Here is a 20,048-nt window from a genome sequence, read left to right as displayed (position 1 = left end):
CTTTTATTTCTTTTTTCCGTTTTGGTTCTTTCTAACATTTGTTTTATTTGTTTTGGTCCAACTAATTCAAAGAAAATAGTTAAACAACTCTGGGGTGTTATTTGGAATATTTCCAACCCCATGTGAAGTTTTCAACATTTTATAAAACTAGGACGTATTTGAAATCAATTAATTAATTGATTTCAGTGGCTTTTGAGTTTAAAATAAAATGCCAAAAGTATTTTGAAAATATATATCACCCCTGATATTTTATTTCCAACATTTATCAGAAATGATGGACTTTTATAAAAACCATTTTGGTTCATTGATTTGTCACCACTTTTGAATTGTTTTGCATATAGAGTTGCTAGGGTTTTTCTCTTGTTGAACCTATTTGTATGTTGTTTAGTGTTAGGGTTTGGTCATCCTCATTTGTAGATCATCCAAATTTGAATTAATTTGATTTTAATGCATTCATGAATGCTTACTGATGCAACTAACTACAAGCTATATTCTAGGGCTGTGACAACTCACCCCCACTAAACAAGAATCTCGTCCCGAGATTCAAGCGTAGTCGGGAAGAGGGAGAGGGGACACTAGACTATGGGAATCTTCACGATCCAATTGCTCTTCTTGAAGGTGTTGATTCATTGCTTCAGGTTGATCTTGGCATCTTTGTCTTCGAGGTTTTCATCCAAAATGACAACAAAGGAACAGATATACTCTACAAGACTCGATCTGCTTGAAGATCGGGCAACTCAAGATCAACTCATAGAATGAGACATAGGAACGTCCCTTGAGCTGAGACACAATACACATAACACGGGCGAGGAAATGAGACATATGACAGAGGTTCAATTGGTAGGCAACAAATCCAGGCTTAAAACAGATGATGACGAGGTTTTCCAAAGTAGCGAGGATTAAGTTGCCCTTCATACCACAACGGGGCACCTTAGGAAGGTGACTCATAGAGTTATTCCCTTAAGTGGCAAAAAGAATTACTTTTCATCCTAAGATCATTGAAACTCTTCATACCAGGGTAAGGCAATTCAAAATGATTGTTGGAGGAATTTCAAAGAATGGCATACTCAGTTGGAAAGAAACTAGAGTAATAGAACAACTCGGCGAACGGAAGGCACATTCCAAGTATTACTGAGGATATAACCTAGTGTCTGAGCGTGCTCTCAAGAACTTGAGCATTTCCATATTCATCAAGGTTTACCAACATCCATGCCAAAGATCCTGGTGACACAACATACTACCATGATGAACAGTGATGGAGGATGCAGATGCAAAGGAAGACAACACTTCCTCAGATTTCACCTTAGTTGTGCCAAGGGAGCGAAATTGGTTGATCGACCGAGAGACATTTAGCACTCTGCTTCTAATGTTCTCCTTGATGTACTAGCACAACCCAATTATAGATAATGCTTGATATCTAGCGCATTATGTATAGGTCGGACTTCGGGACTCAAAAGGTCAATGAGGAAGAACTTCTGAAATAAGTCATGCATAGTCCTCACGGGGAGATGGCTAAGGTTGCTGATACAAGATATTATAATATTATGTCTTCCGGCTAGGTGTGTTAGCCATTACATCACTTTACCGGGTTACATAGAGACCAATATTATAATTCTTGGGGAAAGTTCCAAGCATTATAACTGCCTGAGATTCAGCTTCGGTTGGTGACACCATGCTTCAGACTCAGCATGTGTGAAAAGAAAGTTTGCAACACAAATCGACGAGATAACGTTGCGAGATTCTCAGAAGATGAACTATGGAAGCCAACTCCAAAACATGAGCTGGATTGCAAGACACATGTGAACACACTACCCAAGACAATGATGACCACATGAAAAATCTTACAACAAAACACTACCAAGTTCTGATTTGGAAACCATCATTGCGGATATCGAAGCCATGTGCAAATCCGTCTGGGCCCTTCGGGAATGACACCTAACTTCTTTTCCTTGAACAAATCAATCAGTGGCTTGGTGTGCTAGGAGATACATATGGAATGGAGGTAGCTAATCTCTCAGACCATAGAATACTTCGCACGTGCATGACTGACTTGATATGATTCCAAAGAAAACAAATTAACTTTTCTCGAATTCACGGCGACAACTTGCATCAGATGCACATGAATTAGAGGAAGTCACTTCTTACACCTAACATATACCTCGTGCACGAGACACGAAGACAATGTCTACAAGGTTTCCAGCACTAGCTTAATGTCCAAAATAGATCATGGAACAAATGAGAATGTTGCCCATGGGCTCAACAACAATTCATCAAGATACCCATATAAATGGATTTCCACAACTATGTGAGCAAGATAATAGCATTGTTCAGATCAAAGAATACAATAGTGTAGGCTCAGGGAAAACCCTGAGTAAGACACCGTGACGAAAATCTTTGGTTCTGAGTTTGATTTGACAATAGCCCATACTCAAATCAAAATTGATCAAGATAATATATGCAACAATTGATCACACGAGTCAACCGATTACAATATCTTCTTTCTTCAAGACTCTCACAACAGGAAAAATATCCTTTTTAAATGAGCTAAGTTTAGGCGAAGCTTTTATCTTCCAACTCTCCAAGTTGTTGTTTAGCTTAACCAACTAGCTCGGGGAATCCAATGCGGATTCTTGGAGAAGGGGTTGGTTTATAGAAAAACCAACTTGATCACGAGCTCTATCATATCAGTCAGGAATCAACCTGGTAATACTTCCTAGAAGATATTCGGAAAATCACGAACCACCGATATATTATTAAGCTCGGGAACAATCTCGCTTTTCACGGCAAGATGATGTGATCAAAGAGCGAAGGATTGACACAATCCTAACCCATCGATCGAAAAGTGCACCATGAAATATGGACTAGGTAGCACGGTCAATCTTAGAATGACGATTCAATCATCATCACCATGAGAGTGAATTTATTGTCCATTAGCTACCAAGCAATACCATTGCTAGGAGTATTGATTTCACACATCATGGCTCACTTGTCGATATTTCGGTTACAACCAACACGAAAACCAAGGAATGAACAATGATAGAAAAAAGTATCACTACATCAAGAGCTCATAAGAGATGGTGCAATTCTCATAACACTCTTGACAAAAAGATGGTAATACTCCAAGATAGAACAGAACATAAGCTGGTTTAGCATTTCGATCTGCGGAATACAACTACTTTGACCCAATCCAAGAAATGGATGAGGTACTGGAGTTTGCTTCTCCCAGTCATTCGAGAATAGAACAACTTGACAGACCACAAAATAGAAGACATCGATGACATGAATGCACAACTACTCTTGACTATCCTTTCAATGATGAAGGTCAAAATACAACTAGATAGGGCCAGCTCAAGAGCACATGATTTCTTGAGTTGTGGATGCATGGATTAGCATGTCGAACGGGTTCAACATAATTCTTCCAGATAATCCGTGCAGAAGGGTGGAGTAGGCAGAATCACAATATGGAGTAGAGAATTCATCACGAGCACTCTTGTTATGATCTTTAATTCATGGAGAACTTCTGCCAAAGATGATTCATTGTATTGGAAGAATGACATACCATGCACCTTGAGGACTACAACAAGGTTACTAATCATTCTAAAGGAACTAGCAACACTATCAACAGAAGTGTGCAGAATGATCATTGGATTCAGGAACCCAGAAATAGAATACCTACTAGCTAAATAACATCACGGGATGTTTTCAAAAATGATGGCCAGAGTTATCACACTAAAAACCAAAACACATCTAGACTATTGGGTAGCTTTCGAGGTGACATGTTTTCCTAGCACTTCAATAAAATGTCGAGGTAATAGAATACCTCAACACAATGCTTAGTGTGCTTTGTCTGGCCAAAAGACATTAACTCAGGAGGAGGGAATTTGCAATTGCATCAGATTATTTAAGAACTTTGGAAAACTCGGACAGCATAACGGCTGTACGGGCATGAAATATGAGGCAACCTGCAAGAAACTGACAACATAACAATTGAATTCTTATGGAGACACTTATCCTTGAAGATATAAACTTTCCTATAAGTCTCCAACATAGTAACTCGTCATCCTAATGAATAGATGAGAAAGCCTAATTCTTAAACCCCGTAGAATAAAGAAGAGGGTGACTCAGAATAGGAATGACACAAGGAAAGGAGTAAAAGAGCCTTACGTTCCCTTCCACAAACAATTCCCTTATATAACTAAAGAGTTGCTAGACTCAACATTGACCAGTTTGGCTTGGTTATCCTACAGGCAGTCAAGCTCTGATACCAAAGATGTCGGGACCCCGATCCTGAGTCATAAGAACCTAGCCTGTAACACATCACATCACTTTGCGGCCTCACGCACGGTAAAATCCACGGGTGCCACCTTACCTTGGCCGGGACCGTTTGCGTATTTTGGCTCACGTATATGAATATGTTGCTAGCGTTCAAACGACAAAGAACCCGGGTTGACATGACTGGTTATAAACCCAAGCGGTACATCCGTACAGGGACAGGCATACATAACCCAGCAAAGCGGGTCTCGGTCATCAGCGTGTGTAGACGAGTCGTAGCAAGCTACAAGGACTCCATTACACCACGTGACATTTCCCCGAGGGGACAGACACATCAGCAAAGAAGGATACATGCCGGTCAATCAATGTGTTCCGAGCAGTAGCAAGCTACCAAGGCCCTAGGAAACACAAAGAGGCATTTCCCTGTAAAGAGTACTACTAAAGGCAAACAACTAGGTGTCGAATCCCACACATATAATGCATTTCAAACATACACACATTATGCACGATATGTGTAGATACAACATGGCATCACAACATAACTTTATGACTCAAGCATTTATTAAAGACTCATAAGAGTCAACATAGTATGATATTACAAACAGGGGTCTCGTGACCCGACACTCAAGTCATTCAAACGACAAGCGGAAGCAAATCATGTATGGGTACAGACATCTACTAAAAGTGGCTGGAAGAGCCTGAAAAGTTAGTACGACCCTACCAAAGGAGCCAGACCTCTGTCTGAGATTCCAAGCTATTCCGGTCAACATCGAACACATCGCGTAGAACCTTTTAATGAGTCTAAGTCTTCTCTGCAAAACATAAATAAAGCAACCGTGAGTACAAAGGTACTCAACATGTCTTACATCAGAACTATCTACATATGCATCATGTTTCAGTGAAAGGATTGTGGGGTTTGATTGCAGCAAGCCAGCTTTGACTCTTGGCTAACCTGTACTATGACTACAAGTTCTTTCTTTGAGGTGGGATAGCGCACACGAGTCCACATATTCACCAATTCAATACACCACTATGGATCCACTCTCGTCTCCCTACAAGAAGGCCTTCCATAGCACTCACACTTATCATGCATGTTTTAGAGTATCCATTTAACTTGTCTATGTACCATGTAATGTTTCCAAGTAGTCCATATCCGAGGACGCGCTATTCGAACAGATTAAATCACCCTGCAGGGGTATACTTCTTCACACATGCTCTCACCACTTAGCACCATACGCACGTCATGCATCTCGGCAACCTTCAAGCGGAAGCACTGGCGTGGGTGTCGGCCACGACCGTTAAACACACAAGACCCTAGTCCAGGTTTATCGCCTATTTGAGACTGAACCCGCAAGGAAGTCCGGCCGAGGTTTCCTCTACGGCCCCAAACGATATGCGTAGGGTTCCCAAGCCCACCATCCGGGTGCCACTTGGTACACCGTGCCACTGTGTATCTACCGCCAAGAAGCCTACCCCGTCGGGCAGAGCTGAACACGGCCGCCAACACTTTTCCTACAAACACCAGAAACTAATTACAACTCCTCGAAAGAGATCTAGGCGATTAATAAGACGAGAGGGCCAATTAAGTATCCCAATGTGTGGTAGTATCTTGTCTTGGATAACACACATGGAACTCAGTTCTTAAGGACGGTCCCAATGAGACAACCCACCATGTACTCCTACATGGCCTCTCATCGTTACCTTTACCAAATCGGATTCACACTTTTACTCTCAAACTGTAGAACATGATCACAACCATTCCGATTCATCATCTAGATGGATCAGACCCGGCACGACTCTAAGCATAGCAGGCATTGTAAACAAGCATGGATGAGTAAGCACAACAAGGCTCAAGCAGTTGCTACTCATGCTAAGTGGTTTCAACTATTTACTGTGACAAAATCAGGTCATGCAAAGGAATGGGTTCAACTACCGATAACATGTACAGTTGAATCGTGTTTGTCCTAATGCAGTAGAAGAGAGCAGGAGCGAGAGAGTGGGTTTATATCAATATGCTCAAGGGGGTTTGCTTGCCTGACAGATCTGAAGATAGTAATGAGTCTTCATCAATGTCAACGATCACATCGTCGGAAACATTGTTTACCGAGAGGTAACAACACCGGCAAACAAGAAAGAACAACAATTGCTTCACGGAAATGCAACACTATGATGCATGCTCAAGACATGAAATGAAAGGTGGCAGGGCTAATGCGGCTATCATTTCTTAAGTTGAAGTTGGTTTGAATTAGGACTCAAACATCACTTCAAGCCGGGTATCTTTCCAAGTACCCTTATAATTGATTCGTCCTGATGCTCATAACAAATTGTTCCAACATGCATGGAGTTAGTATTTTGAGGTACTGATTTGCATTGACCAATGTTTGGTCATAACAATTGAAGTGGAATTCAAATAAGTATCAAATTCCATCTCCAAACTAAATATGAAATTTATCCTATTCACCATTTTGCCTATTTGGTGATGTTAACTTTTTCAAACATGCATGAAAAAGCCATAATCAGATTCTTTGGATTTTTCTGATCCTTTTTCATATATAAATTATTTTCATAGGACTAACAGATTATTTTCTATGATTTTTAGAAGTTTTGCTATTATTCTGGAATTATTTTATAATAGGAAATCAATTACTGCGTCAGCACTACATCAGCATTGCGTCAGCAGTCAACTGGCCTGGTCAGAGTCAAACCTGACGTGTGGGGGCCACACATCAGTGACTTAGTTTTATAACAGGGTTTTATTAGCTAACTAATGAATTAATTAGAAGTGGGGCCCGTCTGTCAGTGGCTCTGGGTTAATTAGTAGCTTTATTAGGGCTAATCTAATCCTGACCCGCCGGGCCCACATGGTAGTGGCTCACGCTGGCGAGGTCAACGACGGCGACCAACAGGGCGATGGAGGCTCGCTGGAATCCAGTCATCGGCATCCATTTGACGCGCCGAAGGGCGGGATGGGATCGCGGGGACACGCTGAGTACTTATGTGGCAGCTGGGTGGCCGGAGGGGCACCGGAACTACGTCGGCGATGAGCCTAAGCGGCGGCCGGAGCTCCACTTAGTCGGGCTCGATGCTAGGGGACCAGGGGAAAGCAGCTGAGGCCGGCTACGGCTTCCTGCAAGCGCGGAGAGCACAGAGAGGTGCTCGGCAGCGGCCCTAGGTGGCATTGGCCACGACGACGCCATGGCCGGCGGCAGGAGCTCGGGCTCCACGACGGGAGGCGGCTGGAGGAGGGGAAACTCGAGGAAAAGAGAGGGAATGGGAAGAGGGGCTCACGGGAGTTCTTCTGAGGCTGACGGCACGGTTGGGGAGGACCGGGAGGCGATGAATCGGCGGTGACCGGAGCTCCTGGAAGAGAGAGATCCGAGAGGGGGGAAGAGAGGAAGAGAGGAGGAGATGAGGCACAGGGGAGGAAGAGGAGAAGAAGGCACGGGGGCGTCACGCTGGCGCTCCTAGAGGCCTCCAGCGGTGAGCAGGCAGGCAGGAGGTGGTCGGGGCTGGCCGCCGTGCCCATCTTCTCCTCTAACTACTGGCAGGAGGAGGAAGATGACCAGGGAGCCCCTCATGGGCAGGGCCGGCGACAGATAGCAGGTATGTTTTTTTTCTTTTATTTCTTTTTCTGTTTTGGTTCTTTCTAACATTTGTTTTATTTGTTTTGGCTCCAACTTATTCAAAGAAAATAGCTAAACAACTCTCGGGTGTTATTTGGAATATTTCCAACCCCATGTGAAGTTTTCAACATTTTATAAAACTAGGAAGTATTTGAAATCAATTAATTAATTGATTTCAGTGGCTTTTGAGTTTAAAGTAAAATGCCAAAAGTATTTTGAAAATATATATCACCCCTGATATTTTCTTTCCAACATTTATCAGAAATGATGGACTTTTATAAAAACCATTTTGGTTCATTGATTTGTCACCACTTTTGAATTGTTTTGCATATAGAGTTGCTAGGGTTTTTCTCTTGTTGAACCTATTTGGATGTTGTTTAGTGTTAGGGTTTGGTCATCCTCCTTTGTAGATCATCCAAATTTGAATTAAATTGATTTGAATGCATTCATGAATGCTTACTGATGCAACTAACTACAAGCTATATTCTAGGGCTGTGACACATACCACCCAGTTTCACCTACCAGCAAAAGAAGAAATTCTTCTTTGATTTGAGACACTACTTCTGGGATGATCCTCACCTTTACAAGGAAGGAGTAGATGGTGTTATTAGACGTTGTGTGCCTGAACATGAACAGGGACAGATCCTGCAGAAGTGTCATTCCGAAGCCTACGAAGGACACCATGCTGGAGACAGAACTGCTCATAAGGTATTGCAATCAGGTTTCTATTGGCCCACTCTCTTCAAGGATGCCCATAAGTTTGTCTTGTCTTGTGACGAATACCAAAGAATAGGGAATATCAGTAAGCGTCAGGAAATGCCTATGAACTATTCACTTGTCATTGGACCATTTGATGTCTGGGGCTTTGATTATATGGGACCTTTCCCGAGTTCCAATGGGTATACTCACATCTTAGTTGTTGTGGATTATGTCACTAAGTGGGTGGAAGCTATCCCCACTAGAAATGTTGATCACCACACCTCTATTAAGATGCTTAAAGAGGTCATTTTCCCAAGATTTGGAGTCCCTAGATATCTGATGACTGATGGCGGTTCACACTTCATTCATGGTGTTTTCCGCAAGATGCTCGCTAAGTACGATGTCAACCATAGATTTGCATCTCCTTATCATCCTCATTCTAGTGGTCAAGGTGAGTTGAGTAATAGGGATATCAAATTGATCTTACAAAATACTGTCAATAGATCTCGAAAGAATTGGTCTAGCAAACTTGACGATGCACTATGGGCTTATAGGACTGCTTATAAGAATCCCATGGGCATGTCGCCGTATAAAATGATTTATGGTAAGGCCTGTCATTTACCTCTTGAGATGGAACACAAAGATTATTGGGCAATCAAAGAGCTCAACTTCGATTTCAAACTTGCCGGTGAGAAGCGGTTGTTTGATATCAGCTCATTTATTGAATGGAGGGCCCAGGCATATGAGAATGCCAAGTTCTTCAAGGAAAAGGTTAAGAGATGTCATGACAAAAGAATACAAAAACGAGAGTTCAATGTAGGTGATTATGTCCTGCTATACAATTCTCGTTTAAGATTCTTCGCAGGCAAGCTTCTCTCTAAATGGGAAGGTCCCTACGTTGTCGAGGAAGTATAATGTTCCGGTGCCATCAAAATCAATAACACGGAAGGTAATTTTCCTAGAGTGTAAAGAATCAAGCATTACATCTGTGGTACTCCCATAAATGTTGAGACCAATATCATCAATATCATAACTCCAGAGGAGTACATAAGGGATGTTTATCAACCTGTTTCAGACTGTGAAAACGAAGAGGTATCTGTTTCGGTAAGTAATTGGACTCCGAAACTTTTCCAATTGGAAATTTTCTCCGTTTTGGAATTTATGGAAAATTAGAAAAATAAAAAGCAGTCCGGAGAGCGCACGAGGCGGCCACAAGCTTGGTTGCCGCGGCTTCCCCCTGGCCGCGGCAACAGGGCTTGTGGGCACCTTGTGTGCCTCCCGGACTCCGTTTTCTTCCGGAGCACTCCTTCTGGTCCAGAAAAAATCATTATATATACGCCCGTGGGTTTTGATCTCCGTATCGCGCAGTTTTCCTGTGTTTTCATTTCGAGCCTGTTGTCTGCCGCAGATTTAGGTCAAGATGCCTTCTCAAGATTTAGAAGAAGAGATCTATATGGCCGATGATCGTGCTAACTCCAGGATTAATGGGGACTTGGAACCATATGGATGGACCACTGACGAGGAAGAGGACTATGATCCCAAGGGGAAGGAACAAAGGAAGAAGCCTAAGACCTTGTTTATCCCTTCTCGTTTCTTGCAGGAGAGTAAGCAGGAACTTTGCCGTAGAGTGTTGAAGCTTGAGGAGGAAAATGATGATCTGAGGGAGCAGAACTTTTTGCTCAAGTGGAAATTAGACAAGCTCAAGACTGCTTCAACAACTCCACCACCATCACCACCAAAGGAAGACAACTAAGCATTGGTATGGGAAATCCCCTTGGCTTATGCCAAGCTTGGGGGAGTTGCCCTGGTATCGTGTCATCTTTATATCTTTTGCTTTTACCTTTGTTTTAGTTCTTTCCTTTTCAGTTTTATTTCTTCTCTTAGTGGTTTAAGTCTTTAGTGTTTTAGTTTGAGTCTTTTGCCTTGTGTCTCCCCCGATGTATTCTAGCTTGCGAGCTATATAATAAAGAGTATCATAGTCAAGGGCTTTGTTTTGTGCCATGATCAAAAGTATGAAAAGAATGATAGCATGAAAGATCATGAGATGATCTTATGCAAAGTGATAGCTTCACATATAACAAGTATGATGATTGAAACTTGTTGAGAATAGACCAACATAGACCCCGGTCATTGTTGCAATTAATAAGAAGTAATAAGGAAAGAGAGGTTCACATATAAATATATCATCTTAGACACTTTCTATAATTGTGAGCACTCACCAAACTATTACATGCTTAGAATTAGATGTTGGACAAGGAAGACAACATAATGAATTGTGTTTGCTTGGTTCCAAACAATGTTATATGATTAGAGATCCCTTAGCATGTGACGTTTGCTTCCACCTCATATTAGCCAAAACTCCCGCACCAAGTAGAGATACTTCTTATGCATCCATAAACCTTCAAACCAGTTTTGCCATGAGTGTCCACCATACCTACCTATGGATTGAATAAGATCCCTCAAGTAAGTTGTCATCGGTGCAAGCAATAAAAACTACTCTCTAATATGTATGATCTATTAGTGTGTGGAAAATAAGCTTTGTACGAACCTGTGATAAGGAAGACATAAAAGCGACAGACTGCATAATAAAGTTCTTTATCACACGAGGCAATATAAAGTGACGTCCCTCCGCAGTAAGAGGACACGCATCCAAACCTCAAAAGCGCATGACAGCCTTTACTTCCCTCTCCGAAGGGCCTATATTGTACCTTTACTTTTTGCCCTTGTAAGAGTCATGGTGATCTTCACCAATTCCTTATTTAGCCTTTTTCTTGGTGAACGTCATATGCTTGGGAAAGATCTATATTCATATATCAACTTGGAGCTGAGTACTTATGCTTTATTATTGTTGACTTTACCCTTGAGGTAAATGGTTGGGAGGCAAAACTATAAGCCCCTATCTTTCTCTGTGTCCAACTGAAACTTTGTTACCATGAGTACCACATGAGTTGTAACAATTAGGAAAACAAAAGAGATGATTGAGTATGTGGATTTGCTTTGCAAGCTCTTATTTGACTCTTTTTGGTAATATGATAAATTGCAATTGCTTCAATGACTATGGACTGTTGTTGGCTACTTCTCGGTAAGGTTTTTGTTTCATACTTTGCTTTGTGAAGGAATTGTTAGTTTCCCATAAGAATCTCTATGATGTATTGATGTTCTACGTGTGATCATGATGCCCTCATGTCCGTATTATGTTTTATCGACACCTTCATCCCTAAACACGTGGACATGTTCTGGGTCTTGGTTTTCGCTTGAGGACAAGCGAGGTCTAAGCTTGGGGGAGTTGATATGTCCATTTTGCATCATGCTTTCATGTTGATATTTATCGCTTTATGGGCTGTTATTATACTTTGTGGAACCATACTTATGTCTTTTCTCTCTTATTTTGCAAGGTTTATTTGAAGAGGGAGAATACCGGCAGCTGGAATTCTGGACTGGAAAAGGAGCAAGTCTGAGTCCTCTATTCTACCCAACTCCAAATACCCTGAAAATCAACGTGGATTTTTTTGGAAATATATAAAAAATACTGGCGAAACAAGTGTCAGAGGGGAGCAACCAGGGGCCCACAAGCCTGGTTGCCGCGGCCTACCCCCTGGCCGCGGCAACAGGGCTTGTCGGCACCCTGGTGGCCCACTGGCTCCCCTCTTTTGCTATATGAAGGGTTTCGTCCGAGAAAAAATTAGGGTGGAGCGTTTTCGTGGATTCTCTGCCGCCACGAGGCGGAACTTGAGCAGATCCAATCTAGAGCTCCGGCAGGACGATCCTGCCGGGGAAACTTCCCTCCCAGAGGGGGAAATCGTCGCCATCGTCATCACCAACACTCCTCTCGTCGAAGGGGAGTCATCTCCATCAACATCTTCATCAGCACCATCTCCTCTCTAAACCCTAGTTCATCTCTTGTAACCAATCTCCGTCTCGTGACTCCTATTGGTACTTGTAACGTTGCCAGTAGTGTTGATTACTCTTTGTAGTTGATGCTAGTTGGATTACTTGGTGGAAGAGTTTATGTTCAGATCCTTGATGCTATTCATTACAGCTCTGATCATGATTATGGTTATGCTTTGTGAGTAGTTACTTTTGTTCCTAAGGACATGGGATAAGTCATGCTGATAATAGTCATGTGAATTTGGTATTCGTTCGGTATTTTGATATGTTGTATGTTGTTTTTCCTCTAGTGGTGTTATGTGAACGTCGACTACATAACACTTCACCATATTTGGGCCTAGAGGAAGGCATTGGGGAGTAGTAAGTAGATGATGGGTTGCTAGAGTGACAGAAGCTTAAACCCCAGCCTATGCGTTGCTTCGTAAGGGGCTGATTTGGATCCACTAGTTTAATGCTATGGTTAGACGTTGTCTTAATTCTTCGTTCGTAGTTGCGGATGCTTGCGAGAGGGGTTAATCATAAGTGGGATGCTTGTCCCAGTAAGGGCAGTACCCAAGCCCCGGTCCACCCACATATCAAACTATCAAAGTAACGAACGCGAATCATATGAACATGATGAAACTAGCATGACAGAAATTCCCGTGTGTCCTCGGTAGAGTTTTTCCTCTTATAAGACTTTGTTCAGGCTTGTCCCTTGCTAGAAAAGGGATTGGGCCACTTGCTGCACCGTTTCTACTACTTGTTACTTGTTACTTTTCGCTTGCTACGTTTCACCTCACTACACCATCACTTGTTACCGCTACTTTCAGTGCTTGCAGTTATTACCTTGCTGAAAACCGTTTATTAGAGCCTTCTTCTCCTCATTGGGTTCGACACTCTTACTTATCGAAAGGACTATGATTGATCCCCCATACTTGTGGGTCATCAGCGCACTAGTTGACGATGCGCCACTAGTGTGCTTTTTGAAGTGTGCCACTAAAGTGCTGAGTGGTGCGCCACTAGTATGAATATTAGGTATTATTATTTTTTTTTCTTTTCTGATATTCGCACAGGTTACAAAACATATTACTGCACAGAATATAGAGAGCACACACTACAGGAAAAAACTTATAAGCCGAGTGCCTGAAACACTCGGCTTACAACAGTTTACACTCGTTTTACATATAAGCCGAGTGTTTTCCTCGGCTTATAACACACGCCTTACTAAGCACCGGCTTATCCGGGGTAAGCCGAGAGCAATAGCCGAATGTCCCCATGTAAGTCGAGTGGCAACGGGCGCATGATTTATACATAACGGCAACAACAATATATTACATATCCAATATATCACGACAACAACAATATAGATCACAACAATATATTACATATCCAATTGATCACAACAACAACAACAACAATATATTACATATCCAATAGATCACAACAACAATATAGTTTCACAAAAACATGCGTTCGTATGCAACAAGAATTCACAAATGAAATGGTCATGCATACATATCCAATATATTACAAGTTCACAACAATAACAAACCGATGATGAGTTCAAAGTCCACACACGCATACATATCCAACATAGTTTCACAAAAACACACATACATATTCAAGGAGGGTTCACAACATGTGTACATATGCAACAAGAGTTAACAAACAAAAGCATGAGTTCAACCTACAATATGCAATGAGCTTCCACCACAACATGTATGCCCACCGTCGACGGCATCCATGATGCAAACCTATAAGTTCAATAGCACACGCATGAGTATCCCAAGTTAAATTGCAAACGACCGATAAGGCACAAGAGTCAACAAGCATCAACATATAAGTTTGAATTTGAAGCTAAGAAGTATAAATAACTAGACCATGATGGCGCGTGTTCCCACGCCCGTCCATTTTGAGAAAAAAACTACATAGATATTAAACATATTGGTGTGATAAATGTCTAATTTTTCAATGATTGGCATTAAGGTCCATCAATATAGCAAGGAATATTACCAAACAATATCTAGAAAATCGAATGTGTCTTGCGAACAATTAGATTACAGTAGCAATAGTGCATCAAGAAAAAACCATTGGTGCATCCTGAGTGTGTCTCGTCGCAAAAGATGCACAAGTTTCTTTTGAATTTTGATAACCTCTTAATGCAACTCCAAAAATAACTATTGGTTCAGTTCACTACGTCCAAAAATGCAGCTCTATATCATAAGCAAGCATGAATTGACATTAACTATTGTTTCAACATGGTTCCATTGAGGAAAATAAATGTACCATATAAACCTCTTAATTGTAACCGTGAAACAACAGATAGACTATAACCAGTAGCAAATTATTTCCAATTCAAACCACTTTAGTACCTGCAGAAATATTTTTGAAGCAAGAAATACATCATGTTCTTTCACTCAAAGAAGACTTCCTAGTCCCCTCCGCCACCAGCCTCACAAACAAAATGGAATATCAATGACACACCGGGCTGCAGGTGTACTATGCAAACACTTTGCCTTGTGATTGCAGGTTCATACCAGACACACAGAGAAAATGACTAACTTGAAGACCAAAAATCGTCTCAAATAGTAGCAAGAAAAATATGATTAAAGAGGCTCATTTTCTAACTAAGGTGAAGGTTTGTATCATTTACAGTTCTAACTAAGGTGCAGGTCTGTATCTACTTATGCAAATCATCCACTTCTGAATTTACAACCATCAGTCCACAACGTTGATTACCTATTATGCTTTGGGAACCGATGCATGCTCTGTTGGTCCACCTTCAGCCTTCACACCACTTCCTTCAGAGCTCATGGTAGACAATGCTTCATCTCTTGAATGAGGACCCTAAATAATTTACAGCTCATGTAAGTAATGTCACCAACCCAAAACAAGTACTTGTTTCTACACTCAGAACTAAAATACGCAGATCCACCGATGTTGCCTCGACGGACACATGCATAACGTGGGTATGCAGTCAACAGAATGTTGAGCACATGCTTATAACAACAGCAACATTTTTTTTAATGAACAACAGCGATAACATTGAAATAGTGGAAGGGTTCTCATATTTGGATGAATTAGTTATTATAAAGCCTATGAAGCAGGAGTACCATTTAGATATATGTGTATATGTATCTTCCTACAATGGCTGCCTTGACATGACTATTAAATTTCTTCTTTAGAAAATCAAATTCTTCATTCATCAAAAACTCAAAATATAATAAGAAGCCATAGTGCACACACTAGCACTTAGATATATTTGTATATCTTCCTATACAATTGTCGCCTTGACATGACTATTAAATTTCTGCTTTAGAAAATCAAATTCTTCATTCATCAAAGACTCAAAATATAATAAGAAGCCATAGTGCACACACTATATATCAGCATAGAACTGTGTCAAAAAAATTAAGAGTTTTAGACTTTACATGGTCCTTGAAAATTGCATATAATCCAGGTTTCAGACGTAGAAAGAAACTATACCAGCAACATTTTCACATTCATGAATATTACCAAGGAATATTGGTGTGAGAAGTCTAGTTGGAAAGTGTCGTGACTACCAGATTACAAAAAATAAGATTACGTTGACACCCACCTGGAGTTGGGGGAAATCCTCCCTAGTAAGAAACTGCACAAATCGAGGAACAACGCCTGATTGGATAACTTCTTCGATTGGGGGGCTCCTTTCTCATTGATACAAATGACAACCTCAGTTAACGTTCACTAACTGAGTGATATAAAAGATTAGTATTACAAACAAACAAAAAGTAAAGAAAAATGCTTACATTATGGCCCTCTTCCAGTTTACAGAAAACAGAGCAAAGAAAAATGCTTAGAGAATGCATCATGAAGAGAACCCCAAAGAATGGATCAGCAAGTCATAGGAATCTAGCTTGTAACCCTATTGTAGACAATTAAGACAACCAAAGAAAAATCCCAGATCAATAGTAACACAAGCTATTCAACGATTTAACAAACTACTTAGAGCAATAGAATATATAAAACATTGTATGGAACTTTTGAGTGCTCAAGATAAAAGGTTAGCACATGACTTTAAACAGGTCATATTGGTTCTTATTACTGACAAATCAAGCATTTTTGGTTTGAAGGAAGCAGCAATACCTGGCAGACAGCATCAGAACGAGATGGTCTTGCCACCGTTTCGATAGACGAGGTAGCGCCCCCGTACAGATTGTTTCCAAGGCTTCCCATCATAGCACGCCCAACTACATAGACCAAGATAAGTGTTTGCATCACGTTATTTTGTTGAGCATCACAGGCCAAAACCAACTGGTAAGATTTCAAAGGAATCCAGGGAGAAGATTTGACTAGAGATACAGGGTTCCCTGATACTCCCACCTGATCATTTTCTTACAGTGAGGACATCAGTTAGTCATTTTCTTATAGAGAGATGTTTAAGCATTTAAGTTATAGAGTTAACCATAATCACAATCACCACATGATGACATCCCTATAAGCATTTAAGTTATACTCCTTTTCTTTGAGGCAAACACATAGTCTGAAGTTTGGTGTGGCCAAGGTTCAAGTAGCAGACCATTCAGACAGAGGTTTAACTAGTAGTAGTAGTCATGATTTTTCTCCAAGGATTTAATAAATTAACAAACCGTGTTCTTATCCCACCAGTGCCGCCAATCACAGATTGCATTTTAGCAGTTTTGATCTTTGCAAAGAGTAATAAACGGATAACACAAAAACATTACATGCCGTGAAGATGTGTGTTGGATCAAATTCCATATGAACAACTCTTGTCCGCTACAATATCAAGTAAGTAACTGCTAGGAATGTCAAGTTTGGACTGACTAAGGTGGCTCAAGTAGAAAGACTTTGAGAAGTACAAAGTTAGTTGTTCCTACTAGTCAAGGAAGAACTACTGAAACCAAAATGCTATGCAAAGGAAAAAAAATCTACTTGTCCCTCTACAAGTTATGACAAATAAACTAGAATATTTTAGTTAAGGAAATATCTCTTTGTATTATGAACTAAAGATCGTCAGTCTTTGGTTTCAGATCGACAAGATGTTGATCCAATCCTTGAAATGAGTCAGACACACCTCACTAGGAATAATAACTTAGGCACTATGACTCGGTCCATCCATCAGTGAAGAGATTGTGCAAATGATCTACTCTGAAAAGGAAAAAAATAGAGAATATAAAGTAAAGACCATTACCAAGTTCAGTAAAGCTGGGTTCTATCTTGGCCTCAAGGGAGAGGGTATCAATCAGCTCTTTCTGGTTCATATACAGCTGGAGATAGCGCTCGATGAGATTCTAGACCTGCACAGCAGTTACAAGCAACATGAATCATCGATACATGCAAGCAAGAACTTATTAAATTTTAATCACAACGTATATACTCCGTATAACATAACAAGTGCAAGGAATCTCATCCCAAGTCAGCTCCCCAACCCACAAGCAAACATAACAAATATTAGTTGCTTGTGGCTTTACGTTTCGACATCAGCAAGCAATAGTAGTAGCACATGCCGTGCATGATGTACCGACCTAGGCTGCGGCTAGCTTGATCGGACGGTAATCAGCAGGAAAAAAAACGAGAATGCAGCAGAGCAGAAGTAGTGTTAGTCAGTTTGTGAAATGATGATACCGACGAGCTGTATGTCCTGGCGAGAGACCTTGCGGACGTCCTCCCCCGACATGTCGTCGCCGCCGGCCGCCGGGGCTCGCTGCTTCTCCTCTGCCTTAATCCCCTCCTCGGTCCCTCCCGCTCTCCTAGAGAGGAACAAGCAGCCAAGTTTGGGGGTGAGACCATGGGCGGATCTAGACGGCGCGCCCAGAAAATCACGAAGGCCGCCCAGGGGATGGATACGGGCTCGTACCTTAGAACCCGACGGGCAGGGGCTGGGACGGGGCGGGGGGGGGGGGGGGGGGGTAGACAGCCGGAGCGAGCGCGGCGTCCCAGCGGCGGGGAAGAGCAGGACCGGTGACGGGCGTGAGAGGCGGGGGTGAGGCGTCGGCGGTGAGACTGCGAGGCGGCGGCTGTAGGGCGGTGGAGTCGCAGTGGGGAGGTCGGGCTGATCGATCCGGTCTTGTTGGCTGTGCGAGGGGCTGGGAAATGGCGCACCACCTACAAATGCGCCATTAGTAACCTGGTTACTAATGGCGCACCAGCTGATGGTGCGTCATTAGTAATTTTGCAAAAAAAATATAGTAGTGGCGCACTGGGTGAGTGGAGCGTCATTACTAGTTAAACTAGTAATGGCGCACTCTGCCCCGGTGCGCCATTAGTATTTTTTGAAAAAAAAAGTTTGTTAGTAGTGGCGCACCGTGTGTGTGGTGCATCATTAGTGTCCATCACACTAATGGCGCACCTGCACATGGTGCACCACTGCTATACAGTAGTGGCGCACCACTTGTCTGGTGCGCCATTAGTGTCTATATTATCTATAGCCCTTTTCCTAGTAGTGGAAACCCATAGTTTTTCATCAGCCTCAGCTCGGGCGTCTTGCTGCAGTGCCAGATTTTTTCTCAAATCGGTCAAACTTGACTCGGCCACATTTGAAGCTTCCTGCGCAATAACATTACGAGGTGGATATTAGTCAAACCTAAGCCGCCAACAAGGTGCATAATGACACTTGGGGGATGTACAAAAGTTTGTTACAAGTCTCAAGTAGATTGCAAACAATATACTTGACACTTGGGGGCTAATGCATGTCATTTTTTACAGCATAAGTACAAGAAGACCCGACTCATCTCCAAGAAGATGACTCGGCCCTTGGGGGCTACAGGCTCTAACTTTACAAGAAGAATAAACACTATTTATGTGCAAATTAAAAGACACGACTATCTCAGAAAATACCCGGCCCTTGGGAGCTACAAGTGGAAATTTTACATATAAACATGATAAGTGTTAGCTCGTTATTTTCATAATGACCCGGCCCTTGGGTCTACAAGTGAAGCTCTTACATATAAGCATAATAAGTACCGACTCATTATTTTCATATGACCCGGTCCTTGGGGGCTACACGATGATTCGTCAAAATTTTCTATCATCAAAGACCCGACTCACCTTCAAGAAGATAAGCCGGCACTTGGGGGCTACGTAAGGATATATGGAATACAAGAAAAAATTGAGCATACCTCATATCTTCTCTTCATCATGCTAACTAGGCTGTTTTCCATGTCTCGGCTTGTGGAGAGGCAGCTCAAGTACCCAGAATGCAATTATTCAAAACTAAGCTTTTCAAGATTGGGAAGTTCAAGTTTAGCCTTCTGTTTCTCAAGCAAAGGCACCTCATCTTTGGCGGTATGCTTGGTTAGCACGGTGGAAGCAGCAGCTGTGTAACCCGTCCCAGTAATGATGACCCCATCGTCATGAGAAGTAATGTCTTCAGTTGTTTTCAGAGGAGTCAGTGGTTTAGGATTGACCTCCAGGTTAGTTCCCATATCCATTTCATCAGCATTCATCGGTTCAGCTTGTTGGAGTGTGTCATCATGGGCGCCTTGATGAGCTTCGGAGGGCTCAACTTGAGCTTCACAGGGCTCAACATGAGTTTCAGGGGTAGCAAGTTTCTGATTCTCTTGCTGAGAGGCACTAGGATTGGCAAAT

General features: G+C 41.9%; 1 long non-coding RNA gene across 6 annotated transcripts; it reads right to left on the bottom strand.

Moving 5' to 3' along the window:
* Positions 1-13,950: 13,950 nt before the first annotated feature.
* On the bottom strand, positions 13,951-18,350 carry LOC123402378. Of its 6 annotated transcripts, none has more exons than XR_006611264.1 (8): positions 18,319-18,350; positions 18,087-18,211; positions 17,653-17,758; positions 16,587-16,690; positions 16,250-16,365; positions 16,060-16,147; positions 15,201-15,308; positions 13,951-14,215 (listed from the first exon to the last, which is right to left on the bottom strand). It is a non-coding gene; the product is annotated as an uncharacterized LOC123402378 (long non-coding RNA). The 6 variants fall into 6 exon arrangements; XR_006611267.1 differs by having other exon boundaries at positions 16,250-16,260; XR_006611263.1 differs by lacking the exon at positions 16,250-16,365 and having other exon boundaries at positions 16,060-16,191.
* Positions 18,351-20,048: the final 1,698 nt, after the last annotated feature.

This window comes from Hordeum vulgare, chromosome 6H, assembly GCF_904849725.1.
Source record: "Hordeum vulgare subsp. vulgare chromosome 6H, MorexV3_pseudomolecules_assembly, whole genome shotgun sequence".
Classification (NCBI taxonomy): domain Eukaryota; kingdom Viridiplantae; phylum Streptophyta; class Magnoliopsida; order Poales; family Poaceae; genus Hordeum; species Hordeum vulgare.
Note: the sequence above shows the minus strand (reverse complement) of the source record. Positions and strands in the feature narration are given on the sequence as shown.